General features: G+C 34.1%; 1 non-coding gene across 1 annotated transcript; it reads right to left on the reverse strand.

The window, feature by feature from the left end:
- Positions 1 to 13,484: 13,484 nt before the first annotated feature.
- On the reverse strand, positions 13,485 to 13,591 carry LOC120214608. The gene has a single exon (XR_005524886.1). It is a non-coding gene; the product is annotated as a small nucleolar RNA R71 (small nucleolar RNA).
- Positions 13,592 to 14,030: the final 439 nt, after the last annotated feature.

Below are 14,030 nucleotides of genomic sequence, written 5' to 3' on the forward strand. Positions count from 1 at the left end.
AGAAAAGTTGGAAAGATGAAACCCACACCTAAACACAAATAAAACGCCAAAAAATTTAGCTTGATTTCTTTTGACGATATAATTATACATGTAGTCCTTGACATTTTAACTGATAATCAAAAATCCCATTTTTAAGGCTATTTGGGCCTGAATCCAAACCCAATTAAGCCCAACGACTTTACTTATTAATTTCAAGAGTTACACTTACCTCTCGGGTAAACCTAAAAATACTAGCCCAAAATTTGATGTATTACAACTCTCCCCTCCTTAAAAGAAATTTCGTCCTTGAAATTTACTCAGTCCAAACAACAACACATCCTTAAGTCAAACACATAGAAATCTTGAAGCACCTAAACTCATTTCAAAACTGATTATGAAGGAAGAAACCCTCACAATCTAAGAAGTAACTTGAAACTCGCCAAATTAATCTACGATTTTCTGAAGGAACTACCAACGTTGAACTTAAACGAAAACATTCGAAAAGCACAAAAGTAAAGAAGTCACACCTTTTCTATCTGACACTATACGCTCTGAATGTTCCACAAGGATAATGCCACTCTTCCATTCACTACTATCGCTAAAACTGTAACACCCTCAGACCGATACGGGTAACATGATCCGATCTGAGGTTTCACATTAGAGCCACTAGAACGACCCAAAATAAAATTAATAGAAAATTTAGAAGTGGTATTAAAATATATAAAAATAAAATTGTAGAAATATTTCAAATCAAAAAATAGAATTTGTTCATACCTCCTATCATAAAAGTTTCAAACTCAATATAAAAATCAAATGTACATGCCCCCTAATTAAACTTGTACCATACTTTATAAGCAAAGCCGAAGGAACTCCCATAAATGAAGTCGATAACTACATTGGATCGATCTTTTAACCTAAAATGATGAATAACAGAGTGAGCTTTGGGAAGCTCAGTAATACAGAACTACCAGGTGATGCTGAAGGACATGTAGATAAATAATAAGCATAAAATTTTTCTTATTGATTCAAAGATCTACAGGGTTTCGTAATGAGTTGAGGTTCTACTATTGTTTCTTCAAGTAAAAGACAAAAAGCTTACAGTTTAGAGGACCAGGTTCAGGAGATCAGAATAGAGTATCTAGTGTGTTCCCACAAATCCAAAACAAATAAAATCATAGATTAAAAATAATATTATTTGATTTCAGTAAAACAAAATTTTAAAATAACTTTAATACCCTTCACTCGAACACTCCATACGCAGTCCCCCAAAACTGCATCCATAAGGGCTTACCCTAAGCACACAATAAATTATCCACCCTAATGGAGTACCTTAGGGCCTACCAAGGGTCACCTTAGGTCTGTAAGGAATTTCCAACTTGATCAGAGCTGAACCTCCGTACTCTAGACTCCTACCCATACACTATCCAGTAGAAATCAGATTGAGTAGTAAACTATAATATCAAAATAATGATCCAATAGAATATTGTAAAAATGGCAATGTAGTTATTTAAATCACATAAATGCCCTCCACCCAGAAACCATATGCAATTCCCAAGAACTGCATCCATAAGGACTTATCCTAAGTCCAATGGACCTATGAGCCAACCTAAGGGAATGTCTTGGAGCCTAAGAGACTACCCACCTAAGAGCCTACCCAAGGTCACCTTAGGTTCGTAAGGAATTACCAGCTTGATCAAATATGAACATCCATACTCCATCATCCTACCCAAACAATATCTCAATAATCGATTCATGTCATAAACAGTAAATTCCATGTTCAATAAATTAGGCATAATATATTTCTAGTGGAAACAGGTAACCAAAGAGCATATATCATGTAGCCCTAGTTCACAAACAGTAAATAAATAAATCTATAATTTAGAATTTTGAACAATTAAAAGACTCAGTAATTCAGTAACTTCGGTAAATCACATTCCAGGACAGATAAAACAATCATATAGTTTAGAAGGAACACACTAGAAAATTTAGTTATTTTTCGGAGGCACATAGTAATTATCAAGAATAGGAACACGAGCTTCTGTAAGTTGATTGGATTTTAAAAATAGGATCCTACTGAAAAGGGGTTTAATTGGGATCTAAACAGATATTTAGAGATTGATACTTAAGGACCGTTTAGGATTTTAGGTGTATCATAAATATATTTAGGAACCATTACATCAAAATAAATTAAGATTTTGGATATAACCAGAGTGATTCCATTATTTAGGCCATCAGGGGTAGTTCAGACACTTTGATTTCTAATGGATTTTTAGAACTTAATCCACTAAGAATGAAACGATGATTTATCGTATTCAATATTCTTATCGATTTATCAAAATATCAGATCAACTCAAACTGAATAAATCCCAGCATGCAATACATGTCAACCACTCAAATCGATGCACTTCAGGAGTATTAACACTTAATACTGACAATACCAATTGAACTGATCATCTTCAGAACAATCGTTGAACGAATCTTGAGGAAATGTATATATATTCCGATGGTATTTGTTTTATTTATGTATTGCAACAGTCTCTAACATGAACGATGTACTTAAGTCGTACTCGACAACCTTTAAGGACGATATAATACTTAAGTTTTCTTAGTGTTTCCAAAATTATCAAATAACATTCACTTATTTCTAGGTCTTGAGGGTAGTTGGATTATTTTTGTACTCGAGATTGCTTCGGTCATATTAGAGTTCAAGGTATTTCAATCATTTTCTTTGATTCAATTAAATATATCATGACCAGTAATTTAATCATCGAGTGATTATTCCAAAATCAGAAATTCTAAATCTTTTATCGCCTCTCGAATAAAAATTGATAAACATGATGTTTCTAAACAAACCAAGTATTTATCAAGTGAATAAGTAGTCTATTAGATCAAGGATTACTTTTTAGGGTTATTTTAGTTATTACTGATCTTGAGGATTAGGAACTGATATTCAGGTCTTCCAACCAATTTACAAGTCTTCTAAACGAGTCAGGAGTTCAGTCAGTTGATCTATAGTTCCATCAGGTCAAGAATAAATTATCAGGATAATTCCACTATTCAGGTCAATTCCATTCTCTTTTTACTTCAAAAGGGTAATTTCATTTCCAAACATTTTCGACATCAAAACATTTAACGATAATATTCATAGTTTAAGGATTCCAAGGTTAATTCCTTTGTCTATTAATCACTAACCTTAAATTTATTTCCTATTATTTTAGTAATTCCTTTGTATAATTCAATCGAATCTTAACCAATTTATCACTTAAACAATATTCAGTTCGATTCTATTCTTAACTAAACATGCATAATAGACCAATCATAAATATCCATGCATTTATCCTGTATCAACATGTTCCATAAAGCATGCAAAGAGGTAGTAAACTATTACCTCAATTTTTTAACCACATCAGTTGATCATTTATCTCCATTTCATCACTCTCAAACTTTAAGTCCACGTCCCATAATATGTCAGGTACATGGAAAAACCAATTACATTAGAAATAGAACTTAAACGTGAAAATTTGTATGGAATCGGGAGATAAAATGCCAAAAATAGCTTACCGAGTTCGAATTTGGCAAAACGGACCTCAGATTAAAACTCAGAACGTCGAAAAACATAAAATATGACTTGTCAAATTTTTGACTTTTTGGTCAAAGTCAATGGTCAAAGTCAAAGTCAACCATGGTAAAAATAAACGGGTTGACTCAATCGGGTTGACTCAGTGAGTTGACTCATCATGACAAGTTCGGGTTGACTCAATCGGGTCAAACAGACCTGGTTCCGACCGGGTTAGGCCGGTTCGGTCCTTCTGGACTATTCTAGAAGGGACCAAGGCTGGGGAAGGACCCCCATGCATATGCAGCGGCGTATGACTTCACGTGACGGGGTTGGGTAGGTCGACCGATCACTCCAACAGCTTCAACAAACCCATTAATCCATAATAGTCTAATTTCAGCCCAAAATAATTTAAATCAATCTGATAAAACATTCGAAACCCTACCCAACTGACCATTGGTGAAGATCTTAGTTGGGTTTCGAGCGCATGACTGTGAGGAAGGTAACGATGTAGGCAGTGAGATAATCGAATGGCTAGATCGGCGGTAATCGAAGAAAAACCAAGCGACGAGGAAAGACTTTCGACAAATTTCTCTTACATTATTCACGACAATCGGCGACACTACCCAACAAGGGGATAGAGCGGTTTTAGCCACGGAAGGTCGCCTGTCACGCTGATGGTGATAATACACACTCACGACAACTGGACCAGGAGCAGATTGAAGAAGGACGATAGGGTTAAGAAAAAATTGGGGATGGTTTGGGTTTACGTTGGGGGATTGTAAAAAATGGGTTATCACCCATTATATAAAATATAAAATAAATTTTTTTTACATCCTATCAACAATAGTGGCCTAGCCCGATTGGTAGGGCATGGCCGGCCATGTAGGATGTCAGGGGTTCAACATCCCTCAGCTACATGTTTTCCCATTTTTTAAATTTTCTATTGATAAGAAAAATGGGAATATTCCAGGGTTAAGTCCCTAAACTTCCCAAACTTACGAGATTGACCCATTTTGGTCCCTTAATTAAATTAAATAAGTTAAATGTAGTTTATATAAAAGTTGGCGTGTGACAATTCTCATCCCATGAAAAGAATTTTGTTCTCAAAATTCATTCGAGTCACATAAATGCAGAAGTGAAGCTTTCAACAATTCTTCAATATCTTCAGTTAGCTTTTACAAAAGTACGAGTCCTCTACTAATCCTTAACTAGTTGAACATACATTCTAGTCAGAATTCTTCCTCATCATAATAAAAGAATCTGAACATAATTATGCTTGTGGAAAAAAATTAACCCTGGCTATAAGGCTAGGTTCATAGAGCGGTAACATATTCCAATTTCATTTCTAGAGTCATGTCAAAATTTCTCGGATAAGTAACTCTCACAATACTTATGAGGCACTTTACAGAATTTGGATAAACGTTAGTGATATTCTTTGTATGCATTATATAGAGCCCTAACATAAAGAAAACTTAGGTTAGCTTATTACAGAGAGGAGCTCAACCTTGAAGTTCTGGCTTAGAGAAGTACAATTATAGTCTAGGGGCATGTACTCACCAGACATCTTATGCAGTTGACCGCTCGGCCTACCCAAAAAAACTCGACTCAACATAAACTTTGATACCACTGAATGTAACAGCCTCAGACAGATACGAGTGACTTGATCCGATCTGAGGTGTCACATTAGGGCCACTAGAGTGACCTACAATAAAAATAAATAGAGAAATTATAAATTGGTATTAAAACATAAAAATATAAGTGTTGAAATCTTTCAAATCGTAAAAAAAATTTGTTCATATCTCCCATCATAAAGTTTAAGACTCAATATAAAAATCAAATGTACCCTACATGCCCCCTAATTACACTTGTACCATACTCTATAAGCAAAGACAAATGAACTCCCACAACTAAATTCGATAGCTGCACTAAATCGATCTCTTAACCTGAAATGGTGAATAACATAGTGAGATTTGGGAAGCTCAATAATACAAAACTACTAGGTGATGCTGAAGGACATGCATATAAATAACAAGCATAAAAATTTTCTTATTGATTCAAGCTTCTATAGGTTTTCTTGGTAAACTGAGGTTCCAATGATATTTCTTCAAGTAAAAGACAGGAAGCTTACAATTCAGAGGAAAAGTTCAGAGGACCAGGTTCAGGAGTTCGAAATAGAGTGTCTAGTGTGTTCCCACAAATACAAAATAAATAAAATCATAGATTAAAAATAGTTTTATTTTATTTTAGTAAAATAAATTTTTAAAATCATTATAATACCCTTCACCCGAATACTCCATATACAGTCCCGCAAAACTGCATCCATAAGGGCTAACCCTAAGCACACAGTAAAGGAGCCACCCTAAATGAGTACATTGGGGCCTATGGGCCTACCAAGGGTCACCTTAGGTCCGTAAGGAAATATCAGCTTTATCATAGTTCAACCTCCGTACTCCAGACTCCTACCAATACACTATCCAGTAGAAATCAGATTGATAAGTAAACTATAATATCAAAATCATGATCAGATAGAATAATATAAAAATGACAATGTAGTTATTTAAATAACATAAATTCTCTCCACCCTGACACCATATGCAATTCCCAAGAACTACATCCATAAGGACTTACTGTAGGCCCAATGGACCTAGGAGTCAATCTAAGGGAATGCCTTGGGGCTTGAGAGCCTACCCAAGGTCACCTTAGGTTAATAAGGATTTACCAGCTTGATCAAAGTTGAACCTTCATACTCCATAATCCAACCCAGACAATATCCTAATAATCGGTTCATATCATAAACAGTAAATTGCAGGATCCATAAATCAAGCATGCTTATATTTTCTAGTGGAAATAGGTAACTAGAGAGCATATATAATGTAGCCATAGTTCACAAATAGTAAATAAATAAACTAGTAATTCAGAATTTTGAACAATTAAAAGAATTAGTAATTTAGTTACTTCGATAAATCACATTCCATGACAGATAAAACAATCATATAGTTCATAGGGAACACACTAGAAAATTCAGTTAGCTAACTGCTATGTGTTGTAAATAGCTCGCACTCATATACAAACATGAAGACATAACTAACGAGGCTTGGTTCACTTACTGATCATGCACGAATGAACATCGACGAAATAAAATGAATCTCTGCACTTCAAGATTCACAACTCACTACCTGACCTTTAGTACTCTTAGTACTTAGGAAGGAATTTTGAAACTGATATATTGTAATATGTAATTTGCTAACTTACTCATCGAGAGTACTTGGGACATCTGTGCATAGTTAGCAACTGAAGTGCCTTTACAGTGATTGAGGTACATTTCGACATTTCTAGCAAACAGAGTGGTTGACAAACTGGTTAAAATGACTTGGGTATTTTCACACTCGTTGAGATCTTCCTTTCCAACGCAGAACTTGGGATTTCAAAATTTTCTGTGGGTCAATCACACGAACCCACGAAGAGTATCTATGGTAAACTTTTCTTAATTTGATAAATTCAACCTACTCGACACTTGGGTTCTTATTCTAAGATACTCTACATGAATACTTTTCCTATTTAGTTCACTTAACACTATAGAATAATGCATGTCCTCATGCCAATTAAAGCAACAGGAAAATCTAAGACATCTGAAAAAATACCTGTAATACCCTAAAAATTTAGATAATAACCAAAATGCAATTTTGAAAGTTTGATGTCAAAGTAGAAAATTGGTAAAAGTTTAAGGAATTAAGTGGTGATTTTTCTCAAAAAGAATTTTATTTCATAAATAGATTTATTTAATGACCAAATTATAAATTTGGTAAAGTTTGGTGATCAAAGTATAAACTTTGGAAAGTTTAGGGACCAAAATTTAATTTTGGAAAAGTTAAAAATGGGTCATGAAAATAATAAATAAAAATATTATTTCACATTTTTAAAATGTTGGAAAATAATATTTAAAGGTTTAATTTCATGTTTAATTTGAATTGTTTGATTAAAGTGACTGGATTGTAATTTTTGGAAATTGCAAGGGCAAAACGGTAAAGTGGAAAACTAATTTGTTCATCTTTGACTATTAAATGATGACAAGGCTGATATTTAATTGATTTTGAAGATGATAAGGATATGTATCTTGGTTTTATGGTAATTATGAGGTTATATTAAGGGTATATTGGTATTTTCACAAGTTAATGCTTTAAATAATGTTTTAAAGGATGATAAGCATGATATCAAAAACAAAATATCATGCCAAAGTGTTCTTCTCCAGCATCTTCACGTGAGAAGGCTTCCAAGGTAAGAAAAATATTTATTTTCCATTTTTGAGCTAATTCCTTTGGAATTGGAGTTATGACGTGAGATAGGAAAGTGATATAAGCGAAAAACGCTATCATTTAGTACCAATATTGCTTTCTAATCTTGTTGGATTTAAAAGATCCCAAATCTAAGGGTTTATGTTCATGATATGATTCATGAAATTGATGATAAATCTTGATGATTTACATGTTGTAGATTCATATTCAAGCATGAAAGATGATTAGAACATATTTAATCTTTCTAGAACTTTTTCCTTAAATTTCGGCCATGAATGGTTTAATTGAGAAAAATTATATATGGGTTGGAGATGATGAAGGAAGTATTCTACAAGCCTTAGAAAAAATTGAGGACCATTTTGTAATTTTTTAAAAGTTGGAGATCAATTCGTAAATTTTGGAGAATTGATGAAGAACCTAGGGATGAAGTTAAAAGAAACAGTTAGATTCTGAATTTGGCAGTAGGTTCGAAACTTCACCAGAAATTATATAAAAATAATTTAGAGATTATTTTTATATATTTGTGTTCATATATCGATCTAGTTTTGTTTAAAATAAACGGGAATAATTTCAAGGTGAATACAAAGAGATATTAATTTTTAACCGAGGAAAGGTCAGAAATTTCAGACAGCATATTCTGCAAAACAGATTCTGTTGATCAACTTTGAAAATTCACCATAAATTGTACAGAATGAATTAGAAGGAGTTATTTATATGGATAGATTTTTATTCGAGTATAGTTTTGAACGGAATAAACGAAAATTAAATTCCAGTGTGTATATCAATACAGAATACGGATTCTTTAAAGGTAGTGCGAGTTGTCTGAATATAGAGTTATTATGGGATATGTTTATGTTAGCACAATACTAACATATGTATCGTTATACATTTGTGATTTATACAGATTGTGATTTGATTTGTAATCGAAACAAATCAAATATAAAAAGGGCTTTTGGTGGTGAATAGTGAGGTTCATATATTTTGAAAGACATAAAGTGTCAAGGTGAGTCCAATACATGCATGAAATTATACATGGATGTTGTATACATCATCAGCAAGACTTGCGATAAGTCGACCTTGTTTATATCAGCATGATATACGTCATTTATCATATATTTGATATATTTTTAAATATGTCAAAGGTTGAAAAATATAATGCATTGATTATGGAAATTATGATAATTTACCATGAATGTTTTTCGGGTATGAACTGCCCAATGTTAAATATTGATAATATACTTTGCCATGGATGAATCAAATGAAATAAACTATATGCCCAAGTAAGCCATTGAGGGACAGGGTATAGTTGGCATGCCATAGAGTATAGTAGCTGCAAGTTTATAAAAGCATTATAGTGTGAAAGGTCACTAACTACGGTAAGGTGGATACGACTTAATGTATCGTGTTCGGATTAGCACTATAGCGTAAGCTTAGTGTAGGTGGTGGGCACGACCTTATGTGTCATATCTGGATTGGCACTATGGTGTAAGCTTAGTGCAGGTTTAGCACTACGGTGCATGTATTTTACTCGAATACCCAGGGTCCTTGGGGTTTTATATTGGGCTATTGTCTATGAGTTATGGTTTATTGGTTAATAAATGGTAAGTATGCAAATAATCTTACGAGCTTATGGAATTTAAATGGTAAGTATGTTGATAAAATAAGCTTAAGAGCTTATGGAATTTAAATGGTAAGTATTTTGGTAAAATAAACTTACGAGCTTATAAGATAAATGATAAAAGATTTTATATTATATTGATCATGATAAAATATTGGATATGCAAATAAAATGATTTTATGGCATTTTTAATTTGAGATTGAAAATCATGCATTAATTGTATTGCACTGTTAAATGTTTTAATTGCCTCACTAAGTTTATACTTAGCGTCTGATGATTTTCACGTGTAGGTAAAAAGCCAGTAATAGAATAAAGAGTTCGAAGCGTCATCAAGCATCGAGAGGTATATTTCAATATCAGTAAGACATCCTATGATGGAATTTGATTTAAATAGTGGCATTTAATTTTATAAATGTTTAATTTGTTTTGTTAAACAAATTTGTAAACAAAATGGAATTTTATTGAATTTATATGTATTTTTGAAAGTTACTGTAGCAGTTACTGTAACAGCATTATAGCATGAACAGTAACCACATTTTAAGCAAAATTTTTCAGTATATAAATGGGGTACTGATTCCCCCTACAGGGAACCGATTCCCCCACTGTTCATCGTCACTGTTCACTATTCATATAAAAAACTTTTGAATTAAATTTTTTATAATGAATCATAAATTATATGGAATGATATTTTTATAATATCAATTACCATTTTAAGAAAATAAATTTTAAATCACTTGTAAAAGTGGAAATGGTTTTAAGAAATTCGGGTGACATCCATATTCTGTATAGGTATAATTATACGGGTTATGGGTGTTACAATACCTGATAGTTGATCTGCGTCATCAACATTTTGACCCTTCCCCTCTGCTATTTGCCAAGAGGGATCGAACATCATTGAACTAGATACAGGTCTAACCTCTCCTCTACTCTCTTGTCTAATCATAGAACCAACGCTTACTGAACTAGTATAATCCCTCACCATATGTGCCAATGATCTACACCCATAAGAACCAATGCCACAATACTCACACTATGGATACCTCGAAACTCTATAAGAGCCTTTAGAGCTTGTCACAAACAAAGAAGCTGGCGGTCTCCTACGAGACCCTACGTCTTACCTCTGACTCAAATAGAGTGACAAAGCTAACGTCACTCTCCTATGCTCACGTGAACCTCTAGTTCTCTCGACCACTGAATAATATCGATCTATTGGAACATAGGTTCTCATACTTGGGCTATCTGATTTGGCCAACAAACTCTTCCTTATAGCTTTCACCATCATCACGACCTTAGCTTGCCATGTCAACTCAAAAAACACTATAGTCAGGTCTACCTCTAACTACTCATGGATATCAATATGAAGTTACTCAAGGACTAAGTTACAACTAAATCTGGAGTGTAACGGATCAAACGGAGGAAATATCTCTTGTACTCCTACACCGGATGGTCCCCCTGAACTAGCTGGGAGAACTGTATCCACAAACCATCTATGTTCTCTTCACCAATATACTTGCCTATAAACTCATTTAAGAACTATTCCTATGTAGGCACATATGACTATAGAGCCATCTCTATAGTCTCTCACCTATCGATAACATCACCCTTGAGTAAAGCAATGACATACTCTAACTCACCCTTTGGGGTAAGATGAAGCGGCCTCAGAGTCCTCATGATCTCTCTTAACCACTGATAGAAATCGGATCATCATCTCTTGAACCATAGAAGTCAATTGTCTTATACCTCATCTGTCTCTCTACTAGGGTCTCATCTGACATTAACGTACTATAGGTGGTTGACTGCACAATATACGCTCTTGGAATGGTATCCATTATCTCCTTGATAGTGGAGGTCAAACCTCTGAAGAAAGATGCATCTGCAACTCCTGCTCCTAACGGAATCCCATGACCCTCAGCCCTAGGCAGTAACTCTTCATTCACACTGTATGGATGAGAGGTTTGGCTCTAAATCCTATCCTAAAAACCATGCTCGGAACTATCGACCATCATAACACCCTACAACACAGATTAAGAAAGGAAACACTAACAGGATTCTACACTTATACATGTACTTTAAGTAGCTAGGGGCATGTATTCACTAGCACCTAACTAAAACTGACCACTCCTAGGAAAAACTCAAATGACGCAATGATACCACTAAATGTAACACCATAAACCCAGTTGAGCCAAAAGTGCCACACTAAGCCACTGAGGCAACTGATAACTCTCTAAAAGAGTTATCTTTAATAGCCTTTTCTATCTAGGTTTAGTTTGAACTTAAGCATGTTTAGGAGCTTTTGAAGATTATATTTACTTTGTTTTATAAATTTTGCATTGGAGGAGCATTGCGGGTTGTTAAGGGTTAAAATAGAATTTTGTTGTTAAAAACTATTACACTGATGCCATATCATTGCAGGAAATGTTGAACGGATGTTGCAGCTGTCGTCTAAGCTCTAGAATATTGGGAGAATCTTCTGGATTGGGACAGTTAGCTTGGGTAACTTTCATTTGGTTGGATATCACTTGAAACATGGACTTTTTTTTATTAGGAGATGAAATTCTTATCCAAGCTATAAAAGGGGAGTACTTGAGCACAAAGAGTGTGATGATCGAGAGCCTTTCCAAGTATCCAAATTTCCACGTTAAACCTTCAAACACCATGGAAGCCTAAGCCCCCAGCTAGGGATTATTACAGCATAAGGGAAGCTTGCTGAGTAGCATCAGTGGTCAGCAGATCACCGTTCAAGGCCTTCTATTTAGAGAGGGAGTGATTTGAATGTTTAAGCATTTGTTGGATGATATTGTGAATTTCTTATTTTAGGTTTATCTGATAGTTATTTATTAGTGTGGTACTTTATGATTGTGAGTAAAAACACTTATAATTAAATATATAGTATTTTTGATTAATTCTAGAAATAATTTTAGTCAATTTGCTGTATACTTTTGTCAGCATTGGTGTTGTTGAGTAGCATAGTGTGTGCTAAAAAGTATGCGACCAATTGATTTGTGTTGTCAATATTTTGAGCCTTTAATTAATGAAGGTGGTTAAAGTAGTTCAAAAGGTCTTAGTTAATACTAATCACATAAATTGAGTGTACATTGTTTGCATGTGATTTGAAGTTCATAATATTTTATCCATTGTTTTGATAGCTGACCAAGTGCTTTCTGGAATACTGTAGCATGAACTAGTGTTTTTCCTTATTGATTTTATTATATTCTTTTTAGTGATTCTTATACTTGACAAATCCTATTTTAACAAACTCTAATGGTAACACTTTGCTCATCGTGGGTTCGATATCTGTAGCATCAATTGTTACCACTTTATTACTTGAGTGATGCATATACTTGCGTTAAATGCTATATCATCTTACCTAACACCAAGTTTTTGGAACCGTTATCGGGGAACATCGATTTAATTTAGGGTTTTATTTATTTTTCTTACATAGTTGTTTTCTTTTGTAGATATTCTTTTTTATTAGTGTATACCCTGAAGCGACGAACAATTAGAGCCATTTGACCATGAGATTGAAAGAACTTTTAGGAGATGTCCCCATGAAGCTGCTATGGTTGGAAGAGGGAATGATATTTTACCCCCCACTATAAAATGGAGAGAATTATGAGCTGTCAGCTAGCATTGGAGCTGGGAAACCATATCAGAACTTGGATGATCGTAATCATCCTATTCAAGAGTATGCACTACCGATGTTGGATGATATTCATTCGGGCATTATGAGGCTAGATATTAATGGTGCGAATTTCAAATTAAGGCCATTTATGTTCCAATTACTACAATATATGTGAAAGTATGGAGGATCAATGCTGAAGATCCTAGGGCTCATTTGAGAGGATTTATGGAGATTTGTGATTCTTTTATTCAGTAAGGTGTTCCAGAGTAGGTACTGAAACTGAAGCTATTTCCTTATTCGTAGCATGATAAAGAACGATTTTGGTTGAGTTCACTACCACCAGGTGCTATAGCATCCTGGAATGAATTAGCGTATAAATTCTTGTTACGGTTCAACCCACCGAACTTGAATACTAAACTTGAAAACAATTAATCTTTGTTCAATCATACGGAAGATGAAAGCTTGTATGAAGCATGGGAAAAATTTAAAGAATTGTTGTGGAATTATCCTATGCATGGATTCCCACATTGGAATCAAATGAAGATGTTTTATAATGGGCTAAATATACACACTCATGTGGTGGTTGATGCTTTAGAAAATGGAGCTTTGTTGGATAAGACATATAATTATGCATATGACATTCTAGAAAGAATCTCCACTAATGATTGTCAATATCCTAATACGCGTAATACGTTTGGTTGACATAATGTTGTAGCAACAGACTCTGAAGCTTTCAATTCTATGTCATCTCATATTTCAACATTGACTGAAATGGTGAAGAAGTTGCACAAGCCAGGATAAATGTACGAAGAGAAAGCCATATCTCTTATCACTTGCGTATACTGTGGAAATAACCATAATTTTGATGAATGCCCCCAAAATTCAGAGTCTATTTACTATGTGCAAAATTATCAAATGAATGATAATGCTTTTGGCAATGCATACAATGAAAATTTCAGA

This window comes from Hibiscus syriacus, unplaced genomic scaffold (assembly GCF_006381635.1).
Source record: "Hibiscus syriacus cultivar Baekdansim isolate YM2019G1 unplaced genomic scaffold, ASM638163v2 tig00110076_pilon, whole genome shotgun sequence".
NCBI lineage: Eukaryota > Viridiplantae > Streptophyta > Magnoliopsida > Malvales > Malvaceae > Hibiscus > Hibiscus syriacus.